Source organism: Chrysochloris asiatica, unplaced genomic scaffold (genome assembly GCF_000296735.1).
Source record: "Chrysochloris asiatica unplaced genomic scaffold, ChrAsi1.0 scaffold00285, whole genome shotgun sequence".
NCBI lineage: Eukaryota > Metazoa > Chordata > Mammalia > Afrosoricida > Chrysochloridae > Chrysochloris > Chrysochloris asiatica.
Window position 1 is genome coordinate 1,900,170 of NW_006408803.1, and position 21,456 is coordinate 1,921,625.

A 21,456-nucleotide genomic window follows, 5' to 3' on the forward strand; every position below is an offset into this window, starting at 1 on the left:
CAGGGAGTGAGAGACCTCCAACCTTGTTCTTCCTTTTAAGCTGTGCTTTGCTGATTCTGGGTCTCTTTCCTTTCCATATAAAATTAGTAATTGTCCTTTCCATCTCTTTGAAGAATGTTGTTGGAATCTGGATTGGGATTGCATTATATGTGTAATTTACTCTGGGTAGTATTGACATTTTCACCATGTTGAGTCTTTCTATCCAGGTATATGGTATGTTCTTCCATTTCTGTAGGTCTCTTTTGGTTTCTTGTAGTAGTGCTTTGTAATTTTCTTTGTATAAGTCTTTTGTTCCTCTGGTTATGTTCATTCCTAGCTATTTCATCCTTTGCGTGGCTATTGTAAATGGTATTGCTTTCCCAATGTCCTTTTCATTGTTATTGCTATTGCTATAGAGAAATCCAACTGATTTTTGTATGTTGATCTTATACCCTGCCACTTTGCTGAATCTTTCAATGAGATCTAATAGTATTTTTACTGAGTCTTTGGGGTTTTCTATGTATAGGATCATATCGTCTGCAAATAAGGAGAGTTTTACTTCCTCTTTGCCAATTTGGATGCCTTTAATTTCTTTATCATGCCATATAGCTCTGGCTAAAACTTCCAGCACACTATTAAATAGGAGCAGTGATAGAGGGCATCCTTGTCTGGTTCCTATTCTCAGGGGGAAGGCTTTCAGTTTCTCTTCATTGAGCGTGATATAGGTTATTGGTTTTGTATATATGCTCTTCATTATGTTGGGGAATTTCCCTTCAATTCCTATTTTGTTGAGTATTTTTATCAGGAATGGATGTTGGATTTTGTCAAATGCCTTTTCTGCATCAATCGATATGACCACGTGGTTCTTTTCATTTTTCTTATTTATATGATGGATTACGCTGATTGTTTTCCTGATGTTGAACCATCCTTGCATCCCTTTTATGAAACCCACTTGGTCATGATGTATTAATTTTTTTGATGTCATGTTGGATTCTGTTGGCTAGGATTTTGTTGAGAATTTTTCGTCTATGTTCATGAGGGATATTGGTCTATAATTTTCTTTCTTAGTGATGTCCTTCCCTGGTTTTGGTATGAGGGTTATGCTTGCTTCATAAAAAGTATTAGGGAGTTTTCCATCCTCTTCTATGTTCTGAAATAATTTGAGTAGAATTGGTGACAGTTCTTCTCTGAATGTTTGGTAGAACTCACCTGTCAAGCCATCTGGGCCTGGGCTTTTGTTGGTCTGGAGTTTCTTGACGATCTGGTCAATTTCTTCTTTTGTTATGGGTTTGTTCAAATTTTCTACTTCAGTCTGAGTAAGTTTAGGTAGGTCATGTTTTTCTATAAATGTATCCATCTCATCCAAATTTTCGAATTTTTTGATGTATAGCTCTTCATAGTATTCTGTTATTATCTTTTTTATTTCGTTTGGTTCTGTTGTGACTTCACCTATGTGGTTTCTAATGCAATTAATTTGTGTCCTCTCCCTTTTTTCTTTAGTTAGTTTTGCCAATGGTTTGTCAATTTTATTAATCCTTTCAAAGAACCAGCTTCTTGTCCTGTTGATTCTTTCTATAGTTTTTTGGTTTTCCATCTCATTTATTTTTGCTCTTATCTTTATTATTTCCCTTCTTTTGGTGACTGTAGGTTCCCTCTGCTGGTCTGCTTCTAGTTGTTGAAAGAGCTGTTTTAATGTGTTGATTTTGGCTCTTTCCTCTTCTTGAATGTGTGCATTTATCGCAATAAATTGACCTCTAGGACTGCTTTCACCATGTCCCAAAGATTTTGGTATGTTGTGTTTTCATTCTCGTTTGTTTCTAGGAACTTTGTGAATTCACGTTTAATTTCTTCTTTTACCCAGTCACTTTTCAGCAGAGTGTTGTTTAGTTTTCATGTATTCGACTTTATTGTTTTGGCCTTCTTATTGTTGATTTCTAGTTTTATAACATTATGGTTTGAGAAGATGCTCTGTATAATTTTGATGGTTGTGAATTTATGGAGGCTTGCTTTGTGGCCTAACACATGGTCAATTCTAGAAAATGCTCCATGCGCACTGGAGAAGAATGTGTATTGTGCAGTTATTGGATAGAATGTTCTGTATACATCTATGAGGTCGATTTGTTTGACTGTGTTGTTAAGTTCCTCTATAGCATTGTCGAGTTTCTTTCTGGTTGTTCTATCCCTTTTCGAGAGTGGTGTGTTGAAATCTCCTACTATAATTGTGGATTTATCTGTTTCTTTCTTCAATTCCATTAAGGTTTGCTTCATGTATCTTGGTGCTCTTTTATTGGGAGCATATATGTTTATTATAGTTATGTTGTCTTGCTCAGTTGACTCTTTGGTCATGAGATAGTGTCTTTCTTTGTCTTTATGCTAATTTTTATCTTAAAGTCTACTTTGTCGGAGATTAATATAGCCACTCATGCTTGTTTGTTGCTGCTGTTGGCTTGGTATATTTTTTTCCATCCTTTGACTCTTAGTCTGTTTTTGTCTTTATTTATAAGGTGTGTCTCTTGCAGGCAGCATATTGATGGATCTTGTTTTTTTATACATTCTGCCACTCTTTGTCTCTTCACTGGTGCATTCAATCCATTGACATTCAATGTAATTATTGATAAGATTGAATTGATTGCTGTCATATGTTACTTTTTTGACGGTGTTGTTCATTCTTTGGTTCTGCTTTCCTTCTTGTATTGAGTTTGTGTTTTTTGAATTGGTTCTGGTCAGTTTCTTCCTAGTTTCTTTGTTCGCTTGTTCTGTTTGGGGATTTGTTTTTATGATATGTTGTGGAGTCTTAACTTTCTTTGGGGTTACTTTGTAGTCTACTAACTTTTTGTCTGCATTTAGGATACTCCATTGTAACCTGTAATTTACCTGGCATCCCCACCACTTGGGTTTCTGTTGCTGCTTTTGTCCCTTCTTTGACATTGATATGTTTATGTCCTTTGGTTGATCTCTGTGATCCCTTGAGTTTGTTGATGCAGTTTCGTTCTGTTCTGGACTCTGATTTCTGTTGGATGTGTTCCAGGTGGTGTTGCCATTCCTGTCAATCTCTGTTTGTCATCTGTTCTAGTTGATTCTTTGTCCTCAGAACTCCCTTTAGGACGTTTTGAAGTACTGGGTTGGTTTTGATAAAATCTCTCAGATTCTGTTTATCCTGGAATGTTTTGATCACACCTTCGTATTTGATTGATGGTTTTGCTGCATAGATGATTCTTGGTTGATGGTTTTTTTCTTACAGGGTTTTGTATATACCTCCTCATTGCTTTCTAGCCTGCATGGTTTGTTCTGAATAGTTAGCACTTAATCTAATTTGCTTGCCTTTATAAGTTATATTTCTCTTCTCTCTGGCCGTTTTTAGTATTCTTTCCTTGTCTTTTATTTTGGAAAACTTGATTATTATATAGAAAGACAGCTTCTTGGCAAACTGATTGGAAGAGATCCATATCTGTGCTCACTCAAGGTGACCCAATGGAATGAAGATATCATTGGATACATTATTAATATCATATACAAGTCAGATTTTGTTGAAAATAGTTCAAAAATGGTTGAAACATCCATTGATAGGGAAATACCAGAAATTTAAGCTAAATTCAGAAGGGTACATGGAACTAGGGATATCATTATTGTCCTCAAATGAATCTTAACTAAAAGCACAGAATACTGGAAAGATGCTTACTGTGCATTATTGACTATACAAAGACATTCAACTATGTGGATCATAGAACACTGTACACAACATTTCAAGGTATGGGCACTTACTGTGCTCATGAGGAACCTATACATAAGTCAAGTGGAATTTATTAGAACAGAACAAGAAGATACTGAGTGGTTTAAAATCAGAAAACATATGTGCCAAGGTTGTATATTTATTCAATGTGTATGCTGAGCAAATTATCTGAGAAGTTGAATTTTATGAAGAAGAACATGGCATCAGGATTAGAGGAAGATTCATTAACAATCCTGCTTGCTCAAAGCAAAGAAGGCTTTATATACTTATTGATGAAGTTCAAAGTCTATGCTCTTCAGTATCAATTGAACCTCAAAGTAAATATAATGAAAATTCTGACAACTGATCCAAGAAATAGCATCATGATAAACAGAAAAGATTGAGATTGTCAAAGAACAGATGTTGCCTGGATCCACAGTTTACAACTCGTGGAAGCAGCAGTCAAGAAATTAAGTGACATGTTGCATTAGGCAAATCTGCTACACAAAACCTCTTTAAAGTGTTGAACAGCAAAGATGTTAGTTTGAGGACTAAAGTGCACCTGATAGAAACCATGGTATTGTCAATCTTCTCATACGCATGTTAATGATGAACTATGAGAAAGGAAGACTGTAGAATAATTGATGCATTTGAATTGTATTGTAGAAGAATACTGAAAGTATCATGACTGTCAGAAATATAAACAAATCTGCTTCAGAAACAGTACACCCTGGATACTCATTAGAAATGCATATGGTAAGACTTCATCTCCTGTACTTTAGGCATATTATCTGGAGATGGACACCATGCTTGGAAAAGTAAAGGGTCACAAAAAAGAGGAAGTTCCTCCAATTAGATGAATTGACACATTAGCAGCAACGTTACAAAAATTATGAGGATGACACAGGATTGAGCTATGTTTCATTCTGTTGTGCATAGGGTCACATGGAGTCAGAACTGACTGACTCCATGCACTTAACAACAATAAACTAATTTTAAGAGCTTCCAATCTCAAAAATCATTATGTTCATTACTTAGTGGAAGAAAATAGAACCAGAATTTAGACTGCTTTGTTGTCACATTTCATATTTCTACCCTCCCAGAATGTCCAAATGACTCAAATTTCACTAATATAACAGGGTGCAAAACAAAATGATCCACAAACAATTGATGTGGTGTAGGTTATGAGGAGTCATTTATACACAGTGCAGGTTATGAGGAGTCAGTCATTCATCCCATACAGGTTTATTGAGTTTTTAATTTATATATGGCACTCTACTGCTTGCTGGTTTAGAGTAGTAAATAAAAACTATAAAATCATTTCCCTCAAGAATTTTTCATTCTATGAATATGGTTGACTGTGGGTTAGGGAGACAAAGGTAAGAACAAAACTAAATAAAATTATTTAAAATACAGAAGTCACTTAGATTTCAATGCAAATTACTTTTTCATACACTTTTCCAAATTTATTCTGATGTATTTTGTAATAAACATGAATGTGGAACCTAGACTAGTGAATGACTCTTTGTTGGATGTTGTTTATTTGCTTCCTTATCACTGCAGAGTTAACCCATATATGTCTTTGATTCAATGTGCCCTAGTGGCATAGTGCATTAGGGTTGATGGTTAAAAGCCAGCTAATTGCAGGGTTGGTGGTTCAAACCCACTAATCACTATTCAGGGAGAAAAATGAGACTGTCTACTTTGGTAGAGATTTACAGTCTCAGAAACCCTACTCTGTACTATAGGATCACTTTGAGTAAGAATCAACTCAATGGAAGCAAGGACACACTGATTACTAGTATCACGAATAGAGGAAGACTCATTAACAACCTGTGATGATATGCAGATGACATAGCCTTGCTTGCCAGCAATGAAAAAGACTTGAAATGTTTACTGATGAAGGGCAAAGACTACAACCCCCAGTATGGATGACACTAGAATGTGAGGAACTTTAAATGTTCACAATTGCACTCATAAATGACATTATTATAAATGAAGGAAAAATGAAGTCAACATGTTCATTCATCTTGGATCAATAATTAACATTCATGGAAGGAGCAGTAAATAAATTTAATAGTATAATGCTAAGCCAAACCTGCTGCAAAAAACCTCTTTATACTTGTATATATGGAGTAAGTTTGTAGCACTGAGGGCTAATGTGCTGGACTGCAAAGTTGGTTTGAACTGCAAGGTAGGCAGTTCAAGCTCAAACAATGGCTCCTAGGAAACTGTACGCAGGATGGTTATGCGTCAAAACTGACACGATGGCACTTAGCAACAACAAAAACAATACTTACATATAAGGTTGCCATGAGTCAGAGTCACCTTGATGACAACTAATAAAAGAACAAGTTTTTTATTTATGCAACATTGTTATTTTTGTTGTTAGGTGATATCAAGTTGTTACCAACTCATAGAGACCTTATGCACAGCAGAACGAAATACTGCCTGATCCTGGGCCAACCTCAATACTGTTGCCATGCTTGAGTCCATTGATGCTGCCACTTTGCCAGACCATCTCGTAGGGGGTTTTCCTCCTTTTCGCTTACCCTGAACCTTACCAAACATGATATTCTTCTCCAGCAACTGGTCCTTCTTGACAATATGGCCAAAGAATGAGAAATGAAATTTGTCCATCTTGGCCTCCAAGGAGCACTCTGGCAGAACTTCTTTCAAAATGGATCTTTTGGTTCTTTAGGCAGCCCATGGCACTTTCAATATTCTAATCGAACACTATAACTCAAAAGCATGAATTCATCTGTAGTGTACCTTATTCACTGTCCAGCTTTCACATGAATATGCGTTTATTGAAAATACCATGGCTTGGGTCAGGCACATCTTAGTCCTCAAGCTGACATCTTTGCTCTTCAACACTTTAAAAAGGTCTTCTGCAGCAGATTTGCCTAATGCAATACGGCCATTTGATTTCTTAACTGCTATTTCCTTGAGTGTTCATAGATGATACAAGAATGAAGCCCTTGACAATTTCAATCTTTTTTTCATTGATAAGACTATTGTTTATTGGTCCACTGGGGAGGATTTTTGCTTTCTTTACATTGAGATGTAATCCATACTGAAAGCTGTGCTCTTTGATCTTCATCAATAAAGTCATCTTCACTTTCAGCAAGCAAGGTTGTATCAACTGCATATCGCAGGTTGTTAATGGGTCGTCCTCCAATCCTGATACTACATTTTTCTTCATTGAACCTAGCTTCTTGGATTATTTGCTCAGCATACAGTTGAATAAGTATGGTGAAAGAATACAACCTTGTCGCACACCTTTCTTAATTTTAATCCATTCAGTGTTCCCATGTTCTGTTTGAAATACTGCCTCTTGGTCCATGTACAGATTCCTCATGAGCACAATTAAGTGTTCCAGAATACTCATACTTTGCAATGTTGTCCATACATAGATTGTCATGATCCACACAATCGAAAGCCTTTGCATAGTCAATAAAGCACAGGTAAACATCTTTCTGATATTCTGTGCTTTCAGCCAAGATCCATTGGACATCAGCAATGATATCCTTCATGCCATGGTCTCTTCTGAATCCGGCTTGAACTTCTGGAAGTTCTCTGTCAATGTATACTTGCAGCCGTTTCTGTATTACCTTTAGTAAAACTTTACTTGCATAGGATAGCAAAGAAACTGTCCGATGATTTCCACATTTTATTAGGTCACCTATCTTTGGAATGGGCACAAATATGGATCTCTTCCAATCAATCGGCCAGATAGTTGGCCTCCAAATTTCTTGGCACAGATGAGTGAGTGCCTCCTGTTCCGCCTCACTCTCTTGAAAGATTTCCATTTTTACTCCACCAATTCCTAGTGCCTTGTTCTTTGCCAATTCCTTCAATGCAACTTGGATTTCCTCCCTAAGTATCAATGGCTCTTGATCATATGCTACCTGTTGAAAAGGTTGAACATTAATCATTTTCTCTTGGTACAGTGACTCTGTGTATTCCTTCTGTCTTCTCTTGATGCTTTCTGTATCATTCAATAATTTGCCCAGAGAATCTTTCAATAATGAAAGTCAAGGCTTGAATTTTTTCTTCAGTTCCCCCACCTTGAAAAATGCTGAGCATGTTCTTCCTTTTTCATTTTCTGACTCCAAATCTTTGCACATTTTGTTGTAATATTTGACTTTATGTACTTGAGCTGATTTGAATTTTTCTGTTCAGTTATTGGACCTCCTCATTTCTCCTCTACGCTGGAGAGCAAGTTTCAGTGTCTCTTCTGACATTCATTTTGATATTTTCCTTCTTTCTTGTCTTCTTAAAGACTTTTTGCTTTCTTCATGTATGATGTTCTCGATGTCATCCCACAACTCTTCTGGTCTTCGGTCTTTAGTGTTTAATGTATCAAATCTGTTCTTCAGATGATCTCTAAATTCAGGTGGGATATATTAAAGGTCATATTTTGACTGTCGTGGACTTGTTTTTATTTCCTTCAGCTGCAGTTTGAATTTTCATATGAGAAATTGATAGTCTATTCCATAGTCTGCCCCTGGCTTGTTTTTTGACTGATGATATGAAGCTTTTCCATCTTCTCTTTCCACAGATGTACTCAATTTGATATCTATGGATTCCATCCAGTGAGGTCCATGTGTACAGTTGTCTCAAGAAGGTATTTGAAATGAACAAATCATTGATTTTTCAAAATTCTATCATGCATTCTCCAGCATCATTTAGATCACCAAGGCCATATTTTCCAATTACTGATCCTTTATCTTTCCTCCCAAAGTTTGGATTCCAATCGCCCATAATGATCAATACATCTTGATTGCATGCTTGATCAATTTCAGATAGAAGAAGTTGGTAGAATTCTATTTCTTCCTCACTGGCTTTAGTGGTTGGTGTGTAAATTTGAATAATAGTGGTATTAACTGCGCTTCCCTTTAGGCGCATGGATATTATCCTATCACAGACAGCATTATACCTCATGACTGATTTGAATATGTTCTTTTTGACAATGAATGCAACAGCATTCCTCTTCAATTTGTCACTTTCAGCATGGTAAACCATGTGGTCTTCAGATTCAAAATGGCCAATACCAATCCATTTCAACTCACTAATGCCTAAGATATCATTGTTGATGCATTCCATTTCATTTTTGACAACTTCCAATTTTCCCAGATTCATACTTCGTACATTCCATATTCCTCTTTTCAATGGATGGTTACATCTGTTTCTCTTCATTTTGAGTTGTGCCCTATCAGCAAATTAAGGTCCAGGGGCTTTTCTCTCATTTGTGTCATTAAGGTCATCTCTGCTTTGAGGAGGCAGCTCTTCCCCAGTTGCATTTTGAGTGCCTTCCAATCTGAGGGGCTCATTTTCCAGCACTATATCTGACAGTGTTTCTCTGCTATTCATAAGGTTTTCAGTGACTAAATATTCAGGAGTAGTTCATCACTCCTTCTTCCTTGTCTGTCTTCATCTGGAAGCTCATCTGATACCTGTCCACCGTGGGTGACCCTGCAGGTATTTAAAATACTGGTGGCATAGCTTTTAGAAGCACAGCAACTCACAAGCCACCATAGTATGATAAACTGACAGACAAGTGGTGAATTTATGCAACATTGTTGTTATTGTTGTTAAGTGCCATGGAGTCAATTCTGACCCATGTTTTTGTTGTTATATGCCATGGAGTCGTTTCTGACTCATAGCGAGCCCGTACAGAGTTTCTGAGGCTGTAAATCTTTACGGGAGTATAAAGCCCCATCTTTCTCCCTCTGAACAGCTGGTTATTTCGATCTGGTGACCTTGAGGTTATCAGCCTGATTCTTAACCACTTCGCTACCAGCTAGCTACCCTGTATAGGGTATCGGAGGAGAAGCTGGTAAACTTGAACAGCCGACCTTGCAGTTCAAACGGCTTTGCAGTCTGGCGCATTAACCCACAGCGCTACACCAGGACTCTTTATGCAATATTGTTGTTGTTATGTGCCCTGGAGTCGGTTCCGACTCATAGCGACTTTGAACAGGGTTTCCGAAGCTGTAAATCTTTATAGGAGCAGAAAGCCTCACCTTTCTCTCATGAAACAGCTGGTAGTTTCAAGCTGATGATCGTGAGATTTTCAGCCCGATTCGCTCCTTTATGCAACACAAAGACCTGAAAATGACTCTAGATTCCTTTCTTAGCAAAGAAATGTATTGATCTTTCATCTTATAATTGGATCTTGCAGTTCAAACCCACCAGTGCTTTATCCTATAGTACCCCTTTTATCTACTTAACTAAATGGATCCATAGTGCTATTAAAATAGTCTACTAAACTGGTCTCCCACCTTTCCAAGTTTAGTGAGCCTCATCAATTTATCCCTCACCCAGAATTATCTTAAAGTTTAAATATGATTATGCCATACCCACACTTAATATTATCCAAAGGTTTCTCATCATCAAGAATAAGGAATAAATAATCTAATCAAGCTTCTTAGTTTCTGGGGGCTTGACCTCTGTTCAACTCGCTTGATTTATTTCCACCAATTTCTTTCCAAACTGATATAGCTATGCCTGTGATCCTAAGACTTTGGAAAGAGCACAGACTTCAGAGATCAACTGGGTTGATCTCAAAACCAGGTTGTGACATGTCAGAACTAAGGATACTTTACTCAAACTATTCCTGAATTCTAATTTGTCTTCTCTAACATAATGTAACATTGGAGGGTAAACACTGAACGTCCAACTGCAAGGCTGGCAGTTCAAACCCACCAGCCACTCTTTGGAAACCTTATATAGAGTCTTTGTGAGTCAAAACCAACCCGATGGCACTTAACAGCAACATAAAGTAATAAAAGCTACTTCTTAAGATTGTTGTGAGGATCAAATAAGATAATGTATGTTAATGTGAGTTATAACCTTTATGCATTGATTACATAGCACGTAGTATATTTTCATAATAAGATTGTAGTGGTGGTTGTGTGCCTTGGAGTCAGTTCCCACTCATAATGACCCTTGTAGGATTCTGAGGCTGTAAATTTTTATGGAAGTAGAAATCCTCATCTTTCACCGTGGAATGGCTGGCAATTTCAAACTGCTGACCATGAGGCTATACTACTAGATTATTACAATTATTTATCCCTTGTCCAGAATATCTTTCTCCAGTGTTTACTTGTTCATTAAGCAGAATTTATTTATTTTTTAAAATTCAGCACAGACATAACATTCTCTGAGACACTTTCCTTTAACTTACTATAATTAAGTTGTTCTGAGTTTATTAGATATGGGTGCAAATCTTAGTTTCATATGTCCTATTTGTATAATTATTGTCAATCAATCTAGTGTCTCAGATCTTCAGTTTTCTCATTTAAGAAATGAAGATAAAATCCCTATCTTGTGAGTTTCTCTATTAAATTATTTTATTAAAGAAGAGATCTGCACTCTTCCCAGTACACAGAAGTAACTATTTCTACCTTCCTTCTCTATCTCTTTGCTGTGTGTTTTCTTTATGAATAGAAATACAAGGATTCTGTTTTCCCAACTTGGAATTTTGTTACTTGTCCCTTTAAACTTTCTTTTAAAGTCATTGCCAATGAACCAGAATCCTTTTGATTATTCCTTTCTACATTCCTTTCAGAAACAGAAAGACTTTTGTAAATTTGTTAGGAAAGGGTCATGAATCCATGCGCAGTAATTGTTTGTGTTTATCAACATAAGACTGCTTAAATCTTGTCCCATCAAACCCCACTACCAATAGAAATGTTCATGTATTGCAGAAAGAATCAATCAATCAGGTGACCTAGTTTTGTGTTTAGTATTGACGGCATACAAGTTCTTGGGGCTAGCAAAGATGTTATTTTCTCTTAAAATGAGACAAAGTGCTTAGTCTAATGAAACAAGTCCCTTAAAGTAAAATTTACCAGTTCTGGAATACACATGATCATGAACACAGGAAATTTGAAAGATTACATTTAAAAAAATCTATATGGTTATTTCTGTATACTGACACAAACTGTGCCCTATTAACTTTTTAAATAACAATGGATATGTTGGAACATATGGAATTTGATAAATATCTAATTTTCAATTTGTGAAGTTTATACATTTGCTTTTTGTTTATATCATTTCTAGCATAGTGGTTATGAATCAGGCTGCGAATCTCACGGTCAACAGTTCAAAACCACCATCTGTTCTGCAGGAGAAAGATGAGGCTTTCTGCTCCAGTAAAGATTTACAGCTTCAGAAACCCTGTACAGGGTCACTATGAGTTGGAACCGACTCCACAGCACATAACAACAACAACAACTTCAGAATTATAAAGGCATCCTTTTATAAAACTAATCTGAAAAAAAAAACCAAAAAACACTCTCAAATTGCTCTATAACCTTGCTGTTTGAATTATCATATAAGAAGGTTAACAGAATTTATAAAAAAAAAACAACAAAAAAAAACATGTTCCTAGATCATTAATAGTGAAGGACTGCTTACACTGCTTAATTCTGGCGTTCTTTTGACACTTAACAATTGTCACTAAATGAAACTTAGAGTAAGCAATTCACAGCCTTATTTCCATCTACCTTTCTCATTTTAAACATAATTGCCTTTGCTCATCTCTTGTTGCATGGGTTTACAAAAATGTGCATGAATGTTTCCATTATAGATAAAATATATAATATTACATCTCCATAAGTGGAGGTGTGGTCCTAAGAATCTTTTAAGTTTATAGGTGTCATATGCTAGCAACCTATTCTTAAAATGTTGCTTTTTACTGTGTAGCCTTATAAAAGCTTTACCTTTTTCAAAATCTTTGCAAGCTTTTTGGACCATACTGAAAGATTGTTTAAATGTGTTAACTCATCTTTAGCAGTTTTACACACACATACTCTTGAAGGAGATGAATCACCAATGAAAGTGAAACTTGAGCACATACTGAAGTTCACCAAGTCAAATAAATCAGTGTTTCCTTTAGCTGGGTTACCAGTTGGTTAAGCAGGACTGGAGTACACATAAGATAAATGCTCTCAAGTATCATAGAACAGAGAGTAGAAGGAAGCTCCAGGGATGGGAAAATCCTAACGCAGCCAATCAAATCATTCTGGATTGGAAAGTTTCAGAAAAGTTAGGAGACAGAAAATGCATCAAGTTAATTTCACGCTTTTCCAGCTAAAACTTTTGCACAAATTAAATTTAATGCTCTTCAGCCTGAGTGGTCTGCATGCCAAATAGTATCATGTGGTTGGGGCTGATGGAGATAAAAAGGGTTCACTGTTATTTACAAAATAGTAAGAAAATATTTGTTCTGTGATCATGAGTAACTTTACAGTAATTAAGATATGTCCCTTTAAATGTATAGAGACTCTTATAGTTCACACAACATTAAAATTAAACCATTTACTGTTCTCTCATGGCACTGTAGGGTCAGCACTGGACTGTGAACCTCAAGGTTAGCAATTCAAACCCACCAGCTACTCCTCGGAAACCCTATACAGAGTTGCAATGAGTCAGAACAGATTGGATAGCACTTAACAACAACAACAACAACAATAATAAATATCATGTTCAAGTGACCAACTCATTTTAGCCTCCCTGTGTTATAATTTCTGCATAAAATGAGTTTTGTTCATTAGGTGAGCTCTTCCCAGATGAAACTTGAATAGAATCCATCTTTGACAACTGTTTCTATATAAATGTTATAATACAAAGTCTATAAGACTGTGAGATGTGATGCATATGTGGTGTATACAATATATATAAATGGATATATTTCTCATAGTCTATAGTTTGATGATGCTAACTTTTAATATGAAGCAGATCCATAATAATCCTACATACAAAAGACTTCTCCAACAATAGTTAAGAAATAGATAATTACACATAAAAGCATGCTGCCTTTTCTATCTTAATGCCTTAGTCAGTCTGCTAAGGAGAGTGAAGTTTCTGAGTTCAGGCAAAGTCTGTCTTCTAGATGTGTATGATCAGGGATAGATGATGGATGATACAAATTGTAAGGGAGCACTATGTCTTTGTTGTTATTGTAAGTGCTTTCAAATCAGTTTTGACTCATACAGACCCTGTATAGGGTTTCCAAGGAGTGACTGTGGGTTTGAACTGACAACCTTATGGTTCAAATCAATCTTTGGTCCAGCCAAAGAAAGAAACAACAAAGTTCAGAAATAAGTTTGTTTTGCTCATTTTTCTTCACTTTTTCCGGTTCCATAACACATGTAGAATTTTTTTTTTCTTTTATCCTGTAATATAGTTATATTTCAGTGCCTAGATTTTTAGAAGTTCCTTCCTAATAACTGTTAAAGAAAACTTAATAGCAATACTCCTGTAGCCTGATGATTTTACCTTGGTGAATTAAAGGAAAAGTGAGAAGTTTGCATTTTTGCTGATTCCTCTCATTGTGTTGTGCCTACTTTGACATAATGCTTCTTTTGTAAGCTCTGGTAGCTTAGTGTTGCTTCTATGTCAGCAGTTATGTGGTAGGAGCTTTATACTTTAGTTTTTGTTTCATTTATTTCCCTAAACTATGAAAGGGGAAAAAAAGACATTGTAGATGCAAATAGAGACACTGGGCTTCCAAAGATATCATCCTTGAGAGGAAGCTAGTCTTTTCTTTTCCTTTCAGTAGTATTTTCTTGTAATTATTGGAAAGCAAAATGACATTAACTGACTATATCACAAAAAGAAGGTGTAAAAAAGGCCAAAATGTATGCTTGACTCAAATTACACAAACCCTGCTTCACTAGATGATTCGTAAATGGGCCCTGATAATTCTGTTCCCACCTCTCGTCTGTTAGTTTGTTGTACTGTGGTGGCTTGCATGTTGCTGTGATTCTTGATACTATATCACCAGTATTTTAAATACCAGCAGGTTTACCTATGGTGCACAGATTTCAGATGAGCTTCCTGACAGAAACAAACTAGGAAGAAGGACAGATTGACCACTTCCAAATATTTAGTCACTGAAAACCTTATGAATAGCAGTGGAACACTATCTGATAGCACCAGAATATTGAATATTGAAACATGATGAAGAGAGCCAGAATACTGTCAGATATAGTGCTGGAAGATGAGCCCTTCAGGTTGAAAGGCACTCAAAATATTACTGGGGAAGAGCTGCCCCTTCAAGGTAGACTTAACTGTGATGATGCATATGGAGTAAAACCTAAGGGATCTTCAGTTGCTATGGGGCACAACTCAAAATAAAGAGAAACAACTCTAAACATCCACTGATAATGAGAGTATGCATGTACAAAGTATCAATCTAGGAAAGTTGGAAATTGTCAAAAATGAAATGGAACTCATAAACATTAATATCTTAGGCATTAGTGAGCTGAAATGGACTGGTATTGGCCATTTGGAATCTAACAATCACATGGTTTACTATGCCAGGAATGACAAATTGAAGAGAATTGGTGCCACATTTACCATCAAAATGCACATAACCAGGTTTGTCTTGAAGTACAAAGCTGTCTGTGATAGGATAATATGTATAAGCCTGCAAGGAAGACCTGTTAATACCATGATTATTAAAATGTATGCACCAACCACAAAAGCCAGTGATGATAAAATTAAAGAATTCTATAAAATTCTTCAGTGTGAAATTACCAAACATGCAACCAAGATATATTGGTAATTACTGGCAATTGGAATGCAAAGGTTGGAAGCAAAGAGGAAGTATCAGTCATTGGGAAATATGACCTTGATGACAGAAACAATACTGGAGATCACATGATAGAATTTTGCAAAGCCAATGACTTCTTCATTGCAAATACCTTCTTTAAACCACATAAAAAACAACTATACACATGGATCTTACCAAATGGAATACACAGAAATGAAAATTAACTACATCTGTGGAAAGAGACAGTGGAAAAGTAGAAATAAGGCCAAGGGTAAACTGTGGTATAGACCATCAATATTCATATGCAAATTCAGGCTGAAGTTGAAGAAAATTAAAACAAGTTCATGAGAGCCAAAATATGACTTTGAACATTTCTCACCTGAAGTAGAGTTGATGCATTAGGCACTAAATACTAACAAGAGTTGTGGGATGACATCAAGAACATCATACAGCAAGAAAGCAAAAGATAAGTAAGAAAGCAAAAAAGGAAAAGAACAAAACGGATGTCAGAAGAAATTCTGAAACATGCTTTCCAGCAAAGAGTTGCTTAAGCAAATGGAAGAATTGAGGTGGTAAAAGAGCTAAATAGAAAATTTCTAAGAGCAGCTAGAGAAGGTAAAGTTAAATATTACAGAAAAATTGCAAAGTCCTGGAGTTAGACAACCAGAAGAGAAAAACATGCTCAGTATTGCTCAAGCCGAGGGAACTGAAGAAAAAATCCAAGTCTTGACTTGAAATATTGAAGGATTCTATGGGCAAAATGTTGAATAATGCAGAAAGCAGAAAAAGAAGATGGAAGGAATACACAGAGTCACTGTACCAAAAACAAAAGGTTGAAGTTCAACCATTCCAAGAGGTGGCATATGATCAAGAGCCGATGATATTGAAGGATGAAGTCCCAGGTGCCTTGAAGGCATTGGACAAGAACAAAGCAGGTAGATTACAAATTGAAATCTTTCAACAAACTGATAAAGTGTTGGAGACACTCAGTCATCTATGCCAAGAAAAGACATCTACATGGCCAACTGACTATAAAAGATACATATTTGTGCCCATTCGAAAGTAGCCCCAATTAAGTGATGTAATCATCAAATAATGTCATTAATATTATCAGTAGGGACCTGCCCTTGGGGAAGGATATCATGTTTGGTAAAGTGGAGGGTCAGAGAAAACAAGGAAGACCACAATTAGATGGAAGCATTGTGGCAGCAGCAATGGGCTCAAATGTAGCAATGATTGTGTGGTTGACACAGGACCAGACAATGTTTTGTTCTGTTGTGTACAGAGTTGCTTTGATTTGGTACTGACTCGCTGGCACCTAATAACAACAACAACAATAATTTCTGTTCACCACAGCATCTCTTGTACAATATGAATTTCAAGGCTTTGTCTTTTTAATAGGCATTACAGTGTATATATATATATATATATATATATATTCTTGCCTTGGGCAAATTTAGGCAGTTATCACAAACAAACAAAAATTCTAATTCAAGCCAAATATCTTTGAAAAAATGTTATTTTGATTCACTTGAATTATTTTTATTTTTTTCTCCCAAGACATACCTTAAAATCCTACAGCTGAGCTAATGTTTAGGAGCCTTGGTGACATAGTAGGTTACAAAAGGTCAGCAGTTCAAATCCACCAGACACTACTCAGGACCAAGATGACACTTGTACTTCTGTAAAGATTTACAGCCTCAGAAACACCATACATGGTTTCTATGAGTCCAAACTGACTTGATGGCACACCACCACCACCACGACCACCAAGCCGTTGTCTATGATTTCCTCTGATGGAAACCCTCTACTTGCTTCTCATCCGTTAGGCTTTTTTAAGTTTCCTCCCTCCTCATCTTCTTTCCCCATCTTCTCTCCAGCTCATAAATTGGTCACCTTCTTTATCATCTTATAAAAACTGCTCAGATACCTCTGTGAAACTTTCTTTGTCTGTCATGAAAGTGTTAGTTGCTTCATCACTTGTTCTCCCAAACTACCATAGAAAAATTTCTATTAGCACTTATCTAGTTGAATTGTAGTTATCTGTTTATCCCACTGCACTATAATATCCTTAAAGACATAACTGTGCCTTTGATGACTTTGTGTCTCTAGTGTCCTACCTAGTTCATAGGCACTCATTAATTATTTGATAAATGAATGAATCAAGATCAGAATAAAGTAGAATAGATAGCCACATAGAAGAAGAATTCGAGCAAAAGATCACATAAAAGACTGTCTATTGTCCCTCCCACTTTCCATGGGTGAGATTGCAGGTAGTATCAGTGTGACAACAATAGGCAAGTTAGAAGAGGACGCTGAAACTGGTCAAGAGGATGCACGTAGTAAAGCAAGAAAAATCACTGATCTGATGGACTCTGACTATGAGACTGTTGTTGTTAAGTGCCATCAAGTTGGTTTTGATTCATAGCGACCCTGTATAGAGTTTCCAAGGAGTGGTTGGTACGTTTGAACGGCTGATCTTGCATCTAGCAGTCCAGAGTTTATCCTAAATACCACACTAGGACTAGGGAGTAGAGGTGTTCCTATTTCTGTGTGAGAAAAGGCTGGTGATTAAAAAACAGTTAGATAAGGTTGTCAAAGATATCATTTTGTTTGGATCAACCGTCAACAATCATGGAAGCAGTAGTCAATAAATCAAACGACGTATTGCATTAGGCAAATCTGCTGTACAAGAGCTCTTTAAAGTGTTGAAGAGCAAAGATGTCAGTTTGAGGACTAGAGTGTGCCTGACCCAAGCCATGGTACTTTCAATAATCTTATATGCATGTGAAGGTTTGACAGTGAGTAAGGAAGACCACAGAAGAATTGATGTGTTTGAGTTATGGTGTTGGAGGAGAATATTAAAAGTACCATGGACCACAAAAAACAAGTATGTGTTGAAAGAAGTACAACCAGCATGTACCTTAAAAGCCAGGATGGCCAGACTTCACATCTCATACTTTAGACATATTATCAGGAGGGATGAGTCCCTGGAGAAGGATACCATGTTTGATAAAGTGGAGAGTTGAAGAAAAAGAAGAAGACCCCCAAGGAGATTGATTGGCACAGCGGCAGCAGCAATGGACTCAAAGTTAACAATGATTGTGAGATTGGCACAGGATCAGACTGTTTAGTTCTGTCATGTGTAGTGTTGCTCTGAGTTGGTACTGACTTGATGGCACCTAACAACAAACAACAGGTAACCTTGAAACATGAAGATATGATAAATATCTGAGATAAGGGGTAATTATGAGTTACAATTCAAGAACTACTTATTTTGTGTGACCGACACTTTCGTGCCTTTCCCAGTATCATCTTAAGAAACATTTTCAAGATGTTACATATAAAGGAGGTTGGTAAGCCAAGTAAAATTAAATCACTGTTAAACTAATGGTTAGCAGTTCAATTCCACATAGTGGTTGTGCAGGTACAAAGCCAGGTGATCTGCTTTCAAAAAGATTATAGTCAAGAAAATCATTTGTGACAGTTATATTCTGTAGTGCATGGGGTTGACATGAATTTTAGTTTATTTATTTTAGATCATGCATAATTAACTCCATCAATTAAGGCCAGAATCTCCTCTACCAGAAGTTTACTTCAGAATAAATTGCTAGAAAGAAATTAAACCATCATTATCAGCAGGGTGTGTTTCCTCTGATATAAGACCAAACCAGACTGTTTCTGATCCTGAGAGTTACCATAGATCTATTATTTGTTGCTTTTGTCCAGAATTATTTCAGCAAGTTCTTACGCATTTTTTTAAGTGTTTTACTGGAACCTTGACCAAAGGCTACATTTTGTCAGAATAATCAGCTATACAATATTTGAGGAGTTTTAGCCTTCAGGAACATTAATACAACTTTCCTTCTCCAGAGTTTCATTTAGAACCTTAAGGACAGAAAATGCCTTCATCACACTCTCTTTTCCTTCGCCAAAGTCCAAATGAAAATCCCTTATGCCCTTTACGTTCATTTTCAGTCCTTCTAGGATTGTTGTTAGATTCTTCCCAAATTCATTCCTCCACTTACTTCTTCCCAACCATTTTCTTTCCTTCCTCAGGGACAGCTACATCATAGTAAACACAGTTTCTCACATCTTCAGTTTCTTCACAGAAAACTGTACTTTTATTACTTGAAACTTGGATCTTCTTTGAAGCCACACACCTTTCTTTTGGACTCATTTATGGTGGTGGTTGATTGTTTTCTCAGTCCTGAAGAACTGAACTGTCTCCATTACCACATCTGACCAATAACAATAGGGTTTGGGATTGGCTGCTAGCCTACAGGTTGGCAATGTGAAACCATGTAGTGGTGCCTAAGCAACCTACTTTCACAAAACCCTATGGAACAGTTCTACTCTGTAAAACATGAAATTGCCATCAGCCAGGGGCCAACTCCCTGGCAGCTGCTAATCTTTACTTTTCATTGTGATTTGTATAATCTTTCAGAAAGACAGGGGCAACTTTTCAAATCTTTGCTCTTTTTTATAGAAAATAACTTTCTTTTAAAACAAAAAATAATGACAAAATGCTTCCTTTTTAGGCTCTTTTTATCACTTAAATTGATTTGAATTTATTCTGTTGTTCTTCCTAACTTTTAAAAATTAGATTATTAACTAATAATTTACAGTCTCATTCATTTAGAGCACTAAGAATATAACTTACCTCAATATTTTACTCTTCCATATTTATATGTTAGATACTTTCATTATTGTTGAGTACAAAACTTTTATTATGATTTCTGCTTTGATCCATGATTTTTTTAAGTGTTACTTTTTGTTTTAAACTTCAAAATGCTTATTTTAGAATGTATCTTTGATCTTTTTATCATTAAGTTGTGATCCTTCTTTTACTCCTACAAATTCTTTCTTTGTATAGTATTAATACATATATATCAGCTTTATTTTGATCATTTGCATGGTATGTTTTTATAGTCTTTTAATTTTCTGCCTTTTAACAATTTATATTTTAGATATGTATCTTTAGAAACAGCATATGACTAGATTTGTCCCCCACACTAAGCATTTCTAACTTCTTTGAAAAAAAGCTCTGTCCATTTATATGTACTACAACTGATGACATTGAACTTGTTTCTATTATCTTGTTTTGGTCTCTCGTTTCATTTTTTCTGTATTCCTCTTATTATTATTATCCTTGTGTTGATTTTTCATATTTTTCTTATTTCATTTTCCTCCTCTACTTCACTGGTGGTATAGAATCTATTTTCATATGGAGAAATTCTGCTTTGCATACATGTAATTACTATGAATGAGAATCAACTGAAAGACAACTAACAACAATGATTCCTTTGGCAGTTCATTTTAATATCTTAATAGTCATGCTTAAACAACAACAAAAAAACCAGACCCATTGTTGTCAAGTTAATGCTGAATCATAGAGATGCTATAGGACAGAATAGAATTGAATGGAATAGAATTCAATTTTATTCAGTATAGAAGTTAATATAATTGCTTTATAGGGTTTTCAAGGCTGGAATCTTTATGAAAGCAAACCATCACATCATTCTCCTATAGAGCAGCAGTGGGTTCAGACTTTTAGCATTTAGGTTAGCAACAGAGAACTTTAACCACTCTAACACCAGCAATCCTCATTCATGCTTAAGAAAGGTCTTGTTTCTACTCTCCTCCACATACCTCCACCCCTCATCTCCATCCCCAGCTAAGCTTCTTAGGAAACTTGTCTATATTTATAATCATGATATCTTTCCTCCTCTTCTTTGCTAGCTTCATAGCTTGGTTTGCATAGTTTTGAATTTATGTATATGAACATGCATAAGAAAACATACAATGTGTATTCTTTTGTGTTTAGCATCTTTCACTCAATATTAAGTTTATAAATTCATCCATGCTATTTCATGTAGATGTAACCTGTTAATTATTACTGCTGTACTGTATATTTCATTATATGAATGTAAAATTTACCCATTTTACTATTGATAGACATTGGGCTTGTTTGTAGTTTTTTGCTATTTCAGATAAATGTTCCATGCATATTCTAGAACTTAACTCTTGGAGTACACAAACACATACATAATGGTGTCATGGCATAGCACCATAAGATAAGCACTCAATTTCAAATTCTGTTTGGGCCATTAAGTCAGCAGTTCACACTCGCTGCTCCTTGAAAAACCTATACAGAGTGGCTATGAGTTGGAGCTGACTTAACAACAACAACAACATA